Raw genomic sequence first — 13,159 nt, 5'->3', positions numbered from 1 at the left:
TTAAAAAAAGTGGATGTCTTTCATTATTTGTTTGTCTTATTTGTTTATTTACTCAAGTACTGCAGCGAGCACAATTTATTTTAAATGGTTCTTCACCCACCACGTTATACTTCTACACCAATACACTTTAGAGGCAAATATTGTACTTTTTACTCCAATACAATTATTTGATAACTTAAGTTACATTGCAGATTTAAATTATTAATACAAAATGTAAATAAACTAATCAAGTATAATTTAAGCCAGTTATAAACCAGTAATATGAAATGCATGATTATGAAGGCCAGTCTGGAAGACGTCTGCAACAAAAAACAAGACCTTGATGGGAGGGAATTGGTTCTCACAATGGGAATGATACAGGAACAATGCTGTTTGTGAGACAGACCTTGTTACTTTCAGCTTCAAATGCGGCAAAGTATTTTGAAGAGATTCTTGGTCTTGTGTTGAACATTTTTCATTGAATTTTTTCTTGTGTAGTGTGATTATGATTGTCTTGAGGTAGTGAAAAATTCCCTTCACAACTTCCCAGAAGGCAAGATGATGTCTTAAAATATCTTGTTTTGTCCAACCAACAGTAAAACCTCCAAAGACATTTAGTTTATGATTAGGGACCAGAGAATTGTAGTTTAAAAATCTCTTAAATGATTAATCTATTGTGAAAATAGCTGCCAGCTCGAGCCAAAACATCACACGTTTCTATATAGCATATACATATATATACTCTCCTCATGGAGTTTACTGTGTTCCCCACTTTTCTGAGTTTTTGTAACCCCAAATCTTGTTCATACTTCCTCATTCACATGAACAGATTCTTGTCTAACCAAAGAACTCAAACATGGCCTCTTTATGTCCCTCCTCCTGTTTATCTATAATAATCACTAGACTGCTGGATCAAAAGCCTCCAGCTGAGTTCTCTCCTGGTGTCTCGCTGAAGCTCTGGCTCCCCCTGCTGTCAGTTTCTAGTAGTTTCTAGGGCATCTTGGGATAGCGTGTGAGATCCCGTGAAACCATAATGGCTCGATAATTGAGTGTTTGCCAAGTGTTGGACTGAAGTTTGTTTACATAAAAATGCAAACACACATTTATAATGTCTAGACTGATCCGTCCAGTCTGGAAACTTATTCAGAAGGACAACTCTCCGTTATGGAAGGCAATGGAATGGAAATGTAACAGTGTCTTACCACTGTGTGTACTTAAGCGTAGCTCTTTAATTAGCATAATTACAGAGTTCTGGTAGTTCAACTGAGAAGAAGATATATTATGTAAAAGAAATAACACCGTAACTTGATATATTTAAACAATATATATGTATAATTTACTGCACACAAAATATACTTTACTGGAGTAATATACAGTGGGTACGGAAAGTATTCAGACCCCTTTAAATTTTTCACTCTTTGTTTCATTGCAGCCATTTGCTAAAATCGAAAAAGTTCATTTTTTTTCGCATTAATGTACACTCAGCAACCCATCTTGACAGAAAAAAACAGAAATGTAGAAATTTTTGCAAATTTATTAAAAAAGAAAAACTGAAATATCACATGGTCATAAGTATTCAGACCCTTTGCTGTGACACTCATATTTAACTCACATGCTGTCCATTTCTTCTGATCCTCCTTGAGATGGTTCTACTCCTTCATTGGAGTCCAGCTGTGTTTAATTAAACTGATTGGACTTGATTAGGAAAGGCACACAACTGTCTATATAAGACCTTACAGCTCACAGTGCATGTCAGAACAAATGAGAATCATGAGGTCGAAGGAACTGCCCAAGGAGCTCAGAGACAGAATTGTGGCAAGGCACAGATCTGGCCAAGGTTACAAAAGAATTTCTGCAGCACTCAAGGTTCCTAAGAGCACAGTGGCCTCCATAATCCTTAAATGGAAGAAGTATGGGATGACCAGAACTCTTCCTAGACCTGGCCGTCCAGCCAAACTGAGCAATCGTGGGAGAAGAGCCTTGGTGAGAGAGGTAAAGAAGAACCCAAAGATCACTGTGGCTGAGCTCCAGAGATGCAGTAGGGAGATGGGAGAAAGTTCCACAAAGTCAACTATCACTGCAGCCCTCCACCAGTCGGGGCTTTATGGCAGAGTGGCCCGACGGAAGCCTCTCCTCAGTGCAAGACATATGAAAGCCTGCATAGAGTTTGCCAAAAAACACATGGAGGACTCCCAAACTATGAGAAATAAGATTCTCTGGTCTGATGAGACCAAGATTGAACTTTTTGGCGTTAATTCTAAGCGGTATGTGTGGAGAAAACCAGGCACTGCTCATCACCTGCCCAATACAATCCCAACTGTTTTTCAGCTGCAGGGACAGGACGACTGGTTGCAATTGAAGGAAAGATGAATGCGGCCAAGTACAGAGATATCCTGGAAGAAAACCTCCTCCAGAGTGCTCAGGACCTCAGACTGGGCCGAAGGTTCACCTTCCAACAAGACAATGACCCGAAGCACACAGCTAAAATAACAAAGGACCTGACCTAAACCCAATTGAGCATCTCTGGAGAGACCTGAAAATGGCTGTCCACCAACGTTCACCATCCAACCTGACAGAACTGGAGAGGATCTGCAAGGAAGAATGGCAGAGGATCCCCAAATCCAGGTGTGAGAAACTTGTTGCATCATTCCCAAGAAGACTCATGGCTGTACTAGCTCAAAAGGGTGCTTCTACTCAATACTGAGCAAAGGGTCTGAATACTTATGACCATGTGATATTTCAGTTTTTCTTTTTTAATAAATTTGCAAAAATTTCTACATTTCTGTTTTTTTCTGTCAAGATGGGTTGCTGAGTGTACATTAATGCGAAAAAAATGAACTTTTTCGATTTTAGCAAATGGCTGCAATGAAACAAAGGGTGAAAAATTTAAAGGGGTCTGAATACTTTCCGTACCCACTGTATGTACTTTACTTGAATAATTTCTTCTCATGCCACTTTCTACTTATACTTTACTACATTTCAGAAGAATATGTTGTACTTTTTACTCTGCTACAACTGTTTGACAACTTTAAATAGTAGTCATTTTACAAATTAAGATGTTCTTAAGTACTTGTGTAAATGTACTTCGTTACATTCCATCACTGGCTAAATGGTTATTCATGTAGCAGCTATTTGACCCATGACTGCAGTACCACCTCTCTCTGTGCCTACACATGCCATTTGTTATACTTGCTTCCCTCTCACAGTATCACTGTGTTCTCAAAGTCCTGTTAATCATTCCAGTATTTGTTTCATCTATCTGACCACCAGCCCTCCACCCCTCTGTCTCTCCCCTGCAATCTGATGTGAAGCATTCACTGGCTGCTGATCTCAACAGGGGCCGGCCATATTAATAGGAGGCTGATTGACGGGCTGTTTGGCCTCCAGCCGAGAGGGATTGTTGTCTGGCTGTTGGATGAGGTCACAGGTCACGGTCCAGAGAGGCCCGAGACAGAAACCAGATCACAACAGAGGGCTAATTATCATGCATTGTTGCCGGGCTCCTGCTGGGACTCCGCCTCCACTTTCACCAGCAGGTCACGGTGAAAACTGTGGACCTCCAACGTTCAAAATGTGGTGAGACACATGATCAATATGTATCACTTCTTATTATATACCAATATTATGTGTTTGTGTCTATGAGTGTGAAGGGGTGAAAAGTAGACAATAGATTAGCAAACATGTCATCTGCTTATAACATTATAGTAACTGATTAAAAATAAGATGTAATCAGATTGCAAATATTCTTTTAAAATATTTAAAATAAATAAACGTTATTTTATTGAAATTCAAATCAGTTTTATTGATAGTATATTTAATTATTTATTGTTATAATCTGGTATTACAAAATACATGACTTAATGAAGAAAACAGGTTTGGTAAAAACTTTGAATTTTATTGTCAATAAATTTGTATTTGGTCTGAAAAAAAAACATCTGTACCACTTCTTTTGGCAAAATATTTGCCTCTTATGCAATACTTAGTTTCCAGTCGTTAGCGTCGACGTTGAAATATGGAAATTATCTCTCTCTCCCCTCTCTGTTTTTCATGTATGATTGAATGTGATGGGATTCACATTTCATATTTTATTTTTATTTAAAAAAATGTCCTTTCCATGGTTTACCCAGTTACAGTTACTTTCCTTTATTGATTCGACTTCACACTACAGCACCCACAGCTGTTTAAATATGAATATGAACCCAGTGAGGACATAATAATTGTTGAGTTGACAGTAGGAAAAAATGAAGTGGAATTCTAAACACCAGAATACAAGATTCATGATACGCAGAACTTGTTGAAGACGGGTTGACTTGGTGCTTGAGCAGGTAGTCAGTAAATCGGGAGGATTACATGCTGACTGTTGTGTCCTTGTGCGGCAGCAGGCGTGTGAGTGTATTCATTTGAGGCAGATTGTCCTTGTGGCTCAAAAAAAAAATCAAAACCAACACTCAATAATCATTTTGAAAAAACACAATGGTCTTGTGTGTCGTTCTCAGCCAACAAACAAACCTCACCCTGTTGTAGAATTAACATTATGATTTAAATTATTCTAGAGATATTCTTCTTGTAATCAAATATACCTTTATTATAAAAACCTCCCTAAAGTTACCTCCATTAATTTATGAGGTGCAAATTTCCTGAAAATGTAAAACTCAGTTTTGGTTTCAAGCTCCTAACTTGTTACTGTGAGAAGCTGATATATGCATTTGTCCCATGTATCAATATCAATATACTGTATAATGGCTAACAGTGAGCCTGATGTCAATGTCAAGCAGCCAACTAAAATCAGGATCATCCAAGGTTGTTTGCTCTCAGGTCAGCACATTTTAGTTTGAGAATACGGCGCCATCTACTGAGCAATAGAGACCGTTGCAGATAAAGTAGAATGAATGAAACTGAAGAACAAGCCATTTTTACACAGTTGACCTGGTGGCACTCTTTAAAAATAGACATTGTTTGAAATCCAACCATGAGTAACTAATCCATCTGCTCTGTTGTGTACGGGTGTCTTTATAGTGCAATTAGTTCGGTTCAGTTCTGATAATCAATACTGAGAACTGGAGATAATGGCGATTACGATAATCAATCAAACTTTATTATTATTTGTATAGAACTTTTCATACAGGTAAGTGCAATTTTTAGTGTGTTTCAGGTTACTCGCAAGCTGATAAAAACAATGTATGTACAACATCAAAAAAAAAAACAACAGGTAGAAAAGTTCATCTTCATAAGTAGATCAAATACAATGTACATTATTTCAACATTTTCACACATAATGTTTGGGATGTCTATTTGTCAGTTATGTTGAAAGAGGACAGTCATGACATTAAAACAATATGCTCATATAAGATAAATATGCAAACGGAAGTAAAGAAATGGGTGTCTTTTGACTTGATGTGCATGAAAGTCACAGAGGGAAAGTAACATCAGACCACACAGGAAGTGGCTACATGTTTTTGTCTTTAATGTTGCATTTAAGTCCCCTATTTCTTTTTTTATAATCTTGGTTAATTGTTTTTTTTCACATGCAAATTGACAATATTGTTAAAGAGCTTACTATTGACATACAACAAAAGGAAAGACACAACACAAACAGTCGGCTCTGTCATATTTAACACATTGCATTAAACATAACCCACCAGGTCAGAATGAAAAAAGTAATATAAGTAACTAAGATAAAAATGGGGTCTTATTATGGCATAGCTTGGAAGCTCATTTTCTCTGGATAGGCTTACATTTCTTTGAAGAGCATTGATGTATATTGGATTTTTTTTTTTTAAGCTGTTAATTATTGAAAATGTATTTTATCCACAGAGTGTGACATGGTGGTGTCACTATCAGCTATCAGATCTGCTTGGAGGCCATAGACAAAGGCTACTGAGGAATGTGAAAAAATAAAAGTAATGGTAGTTATATATTTTGTCCCAGTTAGCTTCAGAGTGTTGAAAATCGCAGTCCAGTGGTTACAGTGGTGTACATTTTTCTGTCGATAGGCGTTACTCAATAGTTCCATACAGATTCTCTGTGTCAGGAAAAAAAGGTTGTTGTTGCTATGATGGATGTGAGCTACTTGTCCAGTAAACCTCCAAATCAACCTGGTAGATCAAACAGAAGTGCGTGGCGCGTTTCTGTGGCTCTCTGCAAGCTGCAAAAACTCTGCACAAGCTTTTCTTACAGAAGTATAAATTAGCCATGACTTGCTTGTTCCGCTGCTTTCGACCATGTCAGCTACACGGGTGAAGTTGTTGAAACCAATACCTGATATGCCTTTCTGTTTACATAGTAGACAATTTAGTATTTAGATAAAAATGTATTTTGGATACAACCTACTCATTTTAACACTAGAAATACTTTTTTTTTTTAATACTGGCTATGAGAGACTGCACACTCATCTCAGATTTCATTATTGGCAGCAGGTGCAGGCTGTTAACTCCACTGTTCATACACTCAACCCTCTAAATGATGGCCCGGGTGGAGACAAGTAGAGCTGGGACTCATCTGGTCCACCTCTCACTCTCCATTTGTTCTTTTTCTTTTTTTTTTAAACACACACTCTTGAATTAGAGTGTTAAGAGTGCTGGGTCAGGTACAGAGCAGGGGTCCCTGGAGCTGTTTAGCAGTTAAGTGGCCATAATGCATTTAGTGTAAAGTGACTGGGATTTAGGGGGGGGCTTAGCCACGGCTCTCTCCGCCTCATTCTTAGAAAGTGCTCGGAGGCGCTAACACCAGCGGGATTTGTGGCACTCATTCACAAACTCTCGGTCTACCTCTGTGGCCCATTTCCCTCTGTTTCTGTCTGCCTCTCTTTCTCTACCTGTCTTCATAACTCTACTCACTCTCGTCTACCTTTCACCACCAAGTCCTTCCTTTCTGCTGCTGTCAGGCCGCACAACCAGCTCTGCTCCCAGCAGACCACATGACACTAATACATTGTGCAATACAATATTTATAATAGTTTATATAATATTACTGTGGATTCTCTACTGTTCTTTACTGTTTTTTTTTACTGTTTTTTATTTCTCATTTGCTTATTTATAATACTTATTTTGATCTTGGTTTTTTTAATTTACTATGTCTCTTGTTTTGCACTAGCCTCTTTGCTGCTGTAATCCTGTAAATGTCCCCGCTGCGTGACTAATAAAGGATTATCTTATCTTATTTTATCTTATCTTACCAAAGTCTCCCCCTCACTTTCATTTCCACGTCTCATCCTAAAGATCAGCTGAGGACTTCAATCTGAGGTCTCCTTTAATGTCTCTCGGCGGGCGCCTCGCAAAACCAGCCACCACCAGAGAATGTCTCAAAGCTGTGTGCTCGCCGCGCTCGCCCTACATTTCCTGAATGCGCGCTCGTCTACTGTGAGTGAGTGAGCAGTCAGTTGGAGGGAGACAGACACTGCAGTGCTTCACTATGAGGGGTGTGGGAGATGTCTGGAGATCCCACTCACTCTGCACTTACATGTCTGCGCGCGTGTTTTGTGGTGCATTCTCACAGATGTGAGTCACAAGTCATTCATGTTACGGCCATGAAATGCATACAGTAAATGCAGACATGCTGTCTGTGTGTGTGTGTGTGTGTGTGTGTGTGTGTGTGTGTGTGTGTGTGTGTGTGTGTGTGTGTGTGTGTGTGTGTGTGTGTGTAGGTGTGCAGAAAGGTTGCCTGTGCATTCATGTGCAAACTAAATACTAATTATAAACCTGTACTGTACTTTGACGTATGCGCAACATTGCACGTCTGTATGTTTGCATGCTCAAAAGAGGGTTGTAGGGTCCGCACGATATACACAAAAGTGTGCATATGTGTGATCGCACAGAACTTGGCGCAGTGTGTGTGTGTGTGTGTGTGTGTGTGTGTGTGTGTGTGTGTGTGTGTGTGTGTGTGTGTGTGTGTGTTTGTGTGTGTGCGCTCTGTCACACTTACAGCTTATGTAACGCCAAGGCATGTTATAACTCTGCTGCGCCTGCTTTGTGTGTGTTGGTGCTGGCTTGTACGCGTTCGCCCTGTTGTGCGTGTAACTGTGGCAAGTGTACCCGCTCGCGTGTGTGTGTGTGTGTGTGTGTGTGTGTGTGTGTGTGTGTGTGTGTGTGTGTGTGCGTGCGGGCGTGCCAGGCAGACTGCATTGCCGCAACCAGCCAGCTCTGTATCATCATTGACCAAACTCGCCATCTGTGCCTGTAAGCTATAGAAACAGAGAGTCGCACTGCTACACAGACATCCACACACACCATTAGTGTCTCATTGAATAGCAGTGGAATGCTGGTGTGTGTGTGTGTGTGTGTGTGTGTGTGTGTGTGTGTGTGTGTGTGTGTGTGTGTGTGTGTGTGTGTGTGTGTGTTGCACGGGCACGTATCTGTGTGTTAAGTGTGTTTAGGCACACATGGGTGTTTAGCTCAGCCTGTTTGTATATTTGTCTTGTGTCCTTCGGCAGTGTGTCACAGCATGTACCTGCTCGTGCACGTGCACAATGTTTGCGCGCGCAGGGAAGGCCCACAGTGTATTTGGGTCACTCTCTTAGGACCCATAATCCCACTCTTCGAGCAAATTTACTCACTAGGGTTTCACTCTTCCTGTTTGGGCCAAGCTGATGGCAACAAGCATTAATGACCTCACCGCAGCATTCGGTCATTGGCCTGCAGACCCCGGGCCTGTCGGCCAATCGCACGCTGCTCCGGTGACGTATAGCCAGCCGGCGGTGCTCCTGATTGGCGAGGGGAGGCGGGACTAAGGGACGCTGGGCTCTTTAGTGCGCCTTCTGATTAGCTGGAAGGGAGGGGGAGAGTCAGGGAGTTTGTGAGAGGGATGGAGAGGGAGAGAAAGCATGAGAATTTGGGAGTTGCTGTTCTCTGCGGTTGCCCTGAAACTACACTCAACCTGTGGCTCACATGGATCATAGTGGAGACACTGCCGCCATCCATACACCCATACAGAGGAGTAAATAGCACACAGAGAGTTGTCTACTCTTACCAAAGCTGTGACATAAAAGTGTGAATTGTAGTTATAATACGTGAGACAGCTCGGGACATGACATATTGATCTATTTATGTGATAATGTCACGTCAGTGTGTTAAGGCTACTAAAACAAGTCCGACCCGTTTCTAAAAGAGACGGACAGCGTCTGCTCGGTCCACGCCCGTGTCCATGTTTGTAGACAAATGAAGAGGGATGAAAAAGAAGGAAGAAGGAAAGATCTCAATCCCGTCCTGCGTGCCCGACAAAGTCGCGGACACGCCCACACGGGAGCCCGATTGGCCGCCGCAGCCTCGCTCTCCCAACAGCTGTTCTGTGTTTTCCCACACCGTGATTGGCCGCGGCGCGCCGTCGATCAGGTTTACTTTGACGCGGGGCTCTGCCCCCGCTCCCCTTCCTCGGGATCCCATTGGCTACTGTACGCGTCCGTGCCCCGCGATTGGCCGGGCGGGCTGGTTGTCAAGGCTCCGGGGCTTCATTCACCATTTTGCGACTGTAGCGTAGAATGTACAGGGGCAGTAGTTTTTTTCCTCCTTTTAAGTTGCTTTGCCGGAGAAACATGAAGCGCCGCTAACTGGCAGCTGCGGACAACCGGCCGACCTGCCCTATTTTACCCGGCGGACTCACCGGAGGACCACACCGGGGTTACTACATGAGCTCCGGTGAGTAGGAGCTGCCCACAATTGTTCCTCCTGCAGCACTGCAGTGGGGCTTGTTGTGCTCGGCTAACACTGCCGCCGTGTCCGTGTTTACCGGGGCCGTAATCAGCATTAGCAGCTGAGCTGAGCACCACCTCTCCCCTCTCTGATATGTGGGTAAGCCCTCGGAGAGGAGCGGAGGGCGGATTGTGTGTCTTCTGCGAAAAAAAAGGGAGCGGTGCCGATAGACATAGTGAGCGTGAAACTTTTCCACTAGAAAATAAATTCAACGCCATAACTGCCGTCGGACTTCCTAGAACAACTGTTATTCCTCCTGCGTTGTGTCGAAGCCCCGAAAAGTCGAGTGTCGTCCCCTCTCTCCCGTCTTAGGTACATATTCTCGTCCTCTCTCTCTTTTTCCATGAATCAACGTGGCTGTTTGAATTAACGTGTTTTTGTAGGGGGCTCGAGGGCCTTCTCCTCGGGACTACTAGTTCGTGGCCACATATTGACACTTTCTCCTTCTTGTATCTCGGTCGCAATAACGCGAACGACGACGAGGGTCACTACAAAGTTAACCGGCTAGTTTTAGCTCCATTTCCCGACGACTGTCACTTTCGGATGGGGCCAAAACAGCCGACTGTCCGGCTGTTTTTGTCGTTGTGTTGTGACTGCGTGGAGCGGATCGGCAAAGTTAACGCGTTCATCTGTTTCGGGACATTTCACGCTGTCACGCAACGCGGGGCCGTATTACACGGTATTAAGTGGTTAATATGCCCGTTAAACCGGTTATTTCCCGGTGGCAGTGAGTTGAGGATTTCCGAGCGGCCTTGTGTGTGTGTATGTGTGTGTGTGTGTGTGTGTGTGTGTGTGTGTGTGTGTGTGTGTGTGTAGTCGAGGCCTGGTCGCTGCACGCCCCGGCCTGCTGTGTTGTAGAGTAAAAAGCTGGTAGTAATCGCGGTACTACGATGGCTTGACACATACACGGTACTATCCAGCTAAACCAGAGGTGACGACATCACCTCCTGTAGTTTTATAACTTGCGCTTTGCACCTTGTGTGGAGAAATGAACAGCTGTTATCTACTCTACATGTATACATCCCTGGCTTCTCCTTAATAAAGCATTGTAGTGATCCTGTTATACACTTTTTAAAGAGGTGCTCTGCAATTGACAAAACTTTTGAATTTATAAAAAAATGTTGTGGGGTCAGAAATGTACCATTCAAATTTAGCAACTCCACAGGAGGTTAAAACATACCATAAATGACTGAAAGGTCTGGCAAATTTTACAAAGTGAAATGTATGGCGAGGTTGGCAAAAAAAAAAAATATGTCGTGGGAATATGCAGTTTTATAGCATAAAGATGATCAAGTTAAATAACTTTGTACTCAATATTATAGTCAGTTGCATGGTGCTTGAGCTGTTATTAGTCTGTCTTGGTTTTTCAAGGCGTCAGTTCTTGTTTTTGTAACCATGCATGACTTGTATCAGCTGGACGTTTTCCATTTATTTGTGTATAAGAGAAGGTAAACACCGTTTCTGCAACTGAAATATGACGAGTCCACTAAACTGCAAGTCATGTATACCTGATGAGCAGATAGCGTCCTCGCTTTGATCCCTGCACATGAAACATAGGAGGCCTACTATAGCTCCCATATGGGCTTCCTTGCTCAGCGTTACACTGAGGGGAAAGCGAGTTGCGTCAGTTTGTCTTTAAGCTGTTATCACCAGGCCCATGACTCTGACACCAGCTGTTGTACACAGTGCACTACTGAGTAAACACACGTAGCATACCTCTATCGTGACCAAGTAAGGCCGGCTGCCAAATTATTTTATGGTGGCTGCTCTACGGCCGTCTGTCCTAAATAGGGATTTGCATAGAGCACAGTGATGGCTATTAGCTTCCTGGCTCTCCGTGTGCACTTTCAACTAACATCACATTGCTGTGTGTGTGTGTGTGTGTGTGTGTGTGTGTGTGTGTGTGTGTGTGTGTGTGTGTGTGTGTGTGTGTGTGTGTGTGTGTGTGTGTGGCCTTCAGACAGGCGGCACTTATCTCTGAAAATGGATTTCTCTCCAGCCGATATGATGTGGCAGATATTAAAAGGACCTGAATGAATGTGCAGACAAACAGGGAGACGGAGGGGGGAAGAGACAGGTGGGAGGATAGATGTAGAGACGGGGACAGACAGGCAGACATGGAAGTTAACAGACAAGTCAAACAGTCACTGACAAGTAGACATGCCTAGCGGTGGATGATAGACATCAGAGTGAGAATGTTTCAGAAAAGCCAACAGAGCATATAGGGGGGTATTTGGATTATCCCTGTTATACACTTGTTGTTAACATCTTTCTGGCACTCGTAGCTCTGTGGAGACTCTTGTGTTGGAACAAACGAGGCAGAGCACACAGCAGCTATAGTACCCGAGGCAAGTCCCGCGCGTATCAGCCACACGGCAAACAAACCAGTTTAAATGACAACGGTCTCCCGTTCAACAAGTCAGCAAAATCAATCTGTTTTGCTTTCTAAATGGGAGCAGAGCTGTGAATGAGTCTGGTGTGGAATGGGAGATATTCTGAATGACTCTGGCATTGGCTAGCAGCAATGCTGAATGACTCTGGTGCGGAATAACAATTAATCGGAACAACTCTGCTTTTTCTGGGTGACTGCAGCACATAATGAGGATAGAGACTTAAGTGGAAGGAGAGGAGACTAAAAGAGAAATGAGAGGTAGGAATCAATATTGGACTGAGAAGACAGAAGACAGTCAGGGGACAAGAATGAAAGTGTAATAGTAGCAAAGAGAGAGAGAGCGAAGGAGGAATAAAGTAACGGGAAGTTAGGTAATGGTCTTCCACAGGAAATGGAGTTTGTAGGGGCGGATTGACTCCGCTTTGAAATACATAGATAAAGGTCGCCAAAGAGAGAGAGAGAAAGAGAAAGAGAGAGAGGGGGAGAGAGAGAGAAAAGAAGGGTTTCAATATGTGAGCGAAAAAGGAATTCCCCCGCCTCTACTGCCCCGGCCAAGAAGTAGTGTGTGTGTGTGAAAAAGAGAGTGTGTGTGCGTGCAGAAAGGCTTGTCTGGGCAAATTGCAAAGTGCTCCTCACTATTTCCATACTGTGTTGTGAGCCTACTTTGTGTTTACCCTATAATATGGCCTCTTGTTTTTAATATGTACCTGGTATGGATGCAGGCCTTGTGTTATGTGAGTAGAACCTGTTATGTAATGAATTAATGTGTAATGAATTTGTAGCTGAGTCATTTTCATTACTACTCTAGTACGATGGTGCATCATTTAGCGCAGAATAAAAAAATTTATAATGCATGTTCATATTTAACTGGTTATTACTCTTATTTTTTTATGATATTTTTTTGGTGAGCATAAAGTCCCACTTTACTGCTTTGCTTTTATTTTGAGTTACTTTGATGTCTCTTTAATGTCTTCACAGATGTTTGATTTTGATCCAATCAGTCACTTTTCCGCTCAAAGCCATCCAGTTGGTAGCTATCTGTCGTGGTGAATGGGCCTTGTGCATGTCTGAATGTGTTTGCCACATGAGTAACCCACACACTCCC

At 42.6% G+C, this 13,159-nt stretch overlaps 1 protein-coding gene across 1 annotated transcript in view; it reads left to right on the top strand.

Moving 5' to 3' along the window:
• Positions 1-9,452: 9,452 nt before the first annotated feature.
• The window catches only part of cica (capicua transcriptional repressor a), a 31,690-nt gene continuing 27,983 nt past the window's right edge, over positions 9,453-13,159 (top strand). Inside the window, 1 exon segment of the mRNA XM_054605759.1 lies at positions 9,453-9,608. The gene's annotated coding sequence lies outside the window, so the exon portion shown is untranslated.

This window comes from Anoplopoma fimbria, chromosome 10 (genome assembly GCF_027596085.1).
Source record: "Anoplopoma fimbria isolate UVic2021 breed Golden Eagle Sablefish chromosome 10, Afim_UVic_2022, whole genome shotgun sequence".
In the NCBI taxonomy this organism is placed as follows: domain Eukaryota; kingdom Metazoa; phylum Chordata; class Actinopteri; order Perciformes; family Anoplopomatidae; genus Anoplopoma; species Anoplopoma fimbria.
The sequence above is the reverse complement of the archived record's forward strand: the minus strand, read 5'-3'. Positions and strand labels throughout refer to the sequence as shown.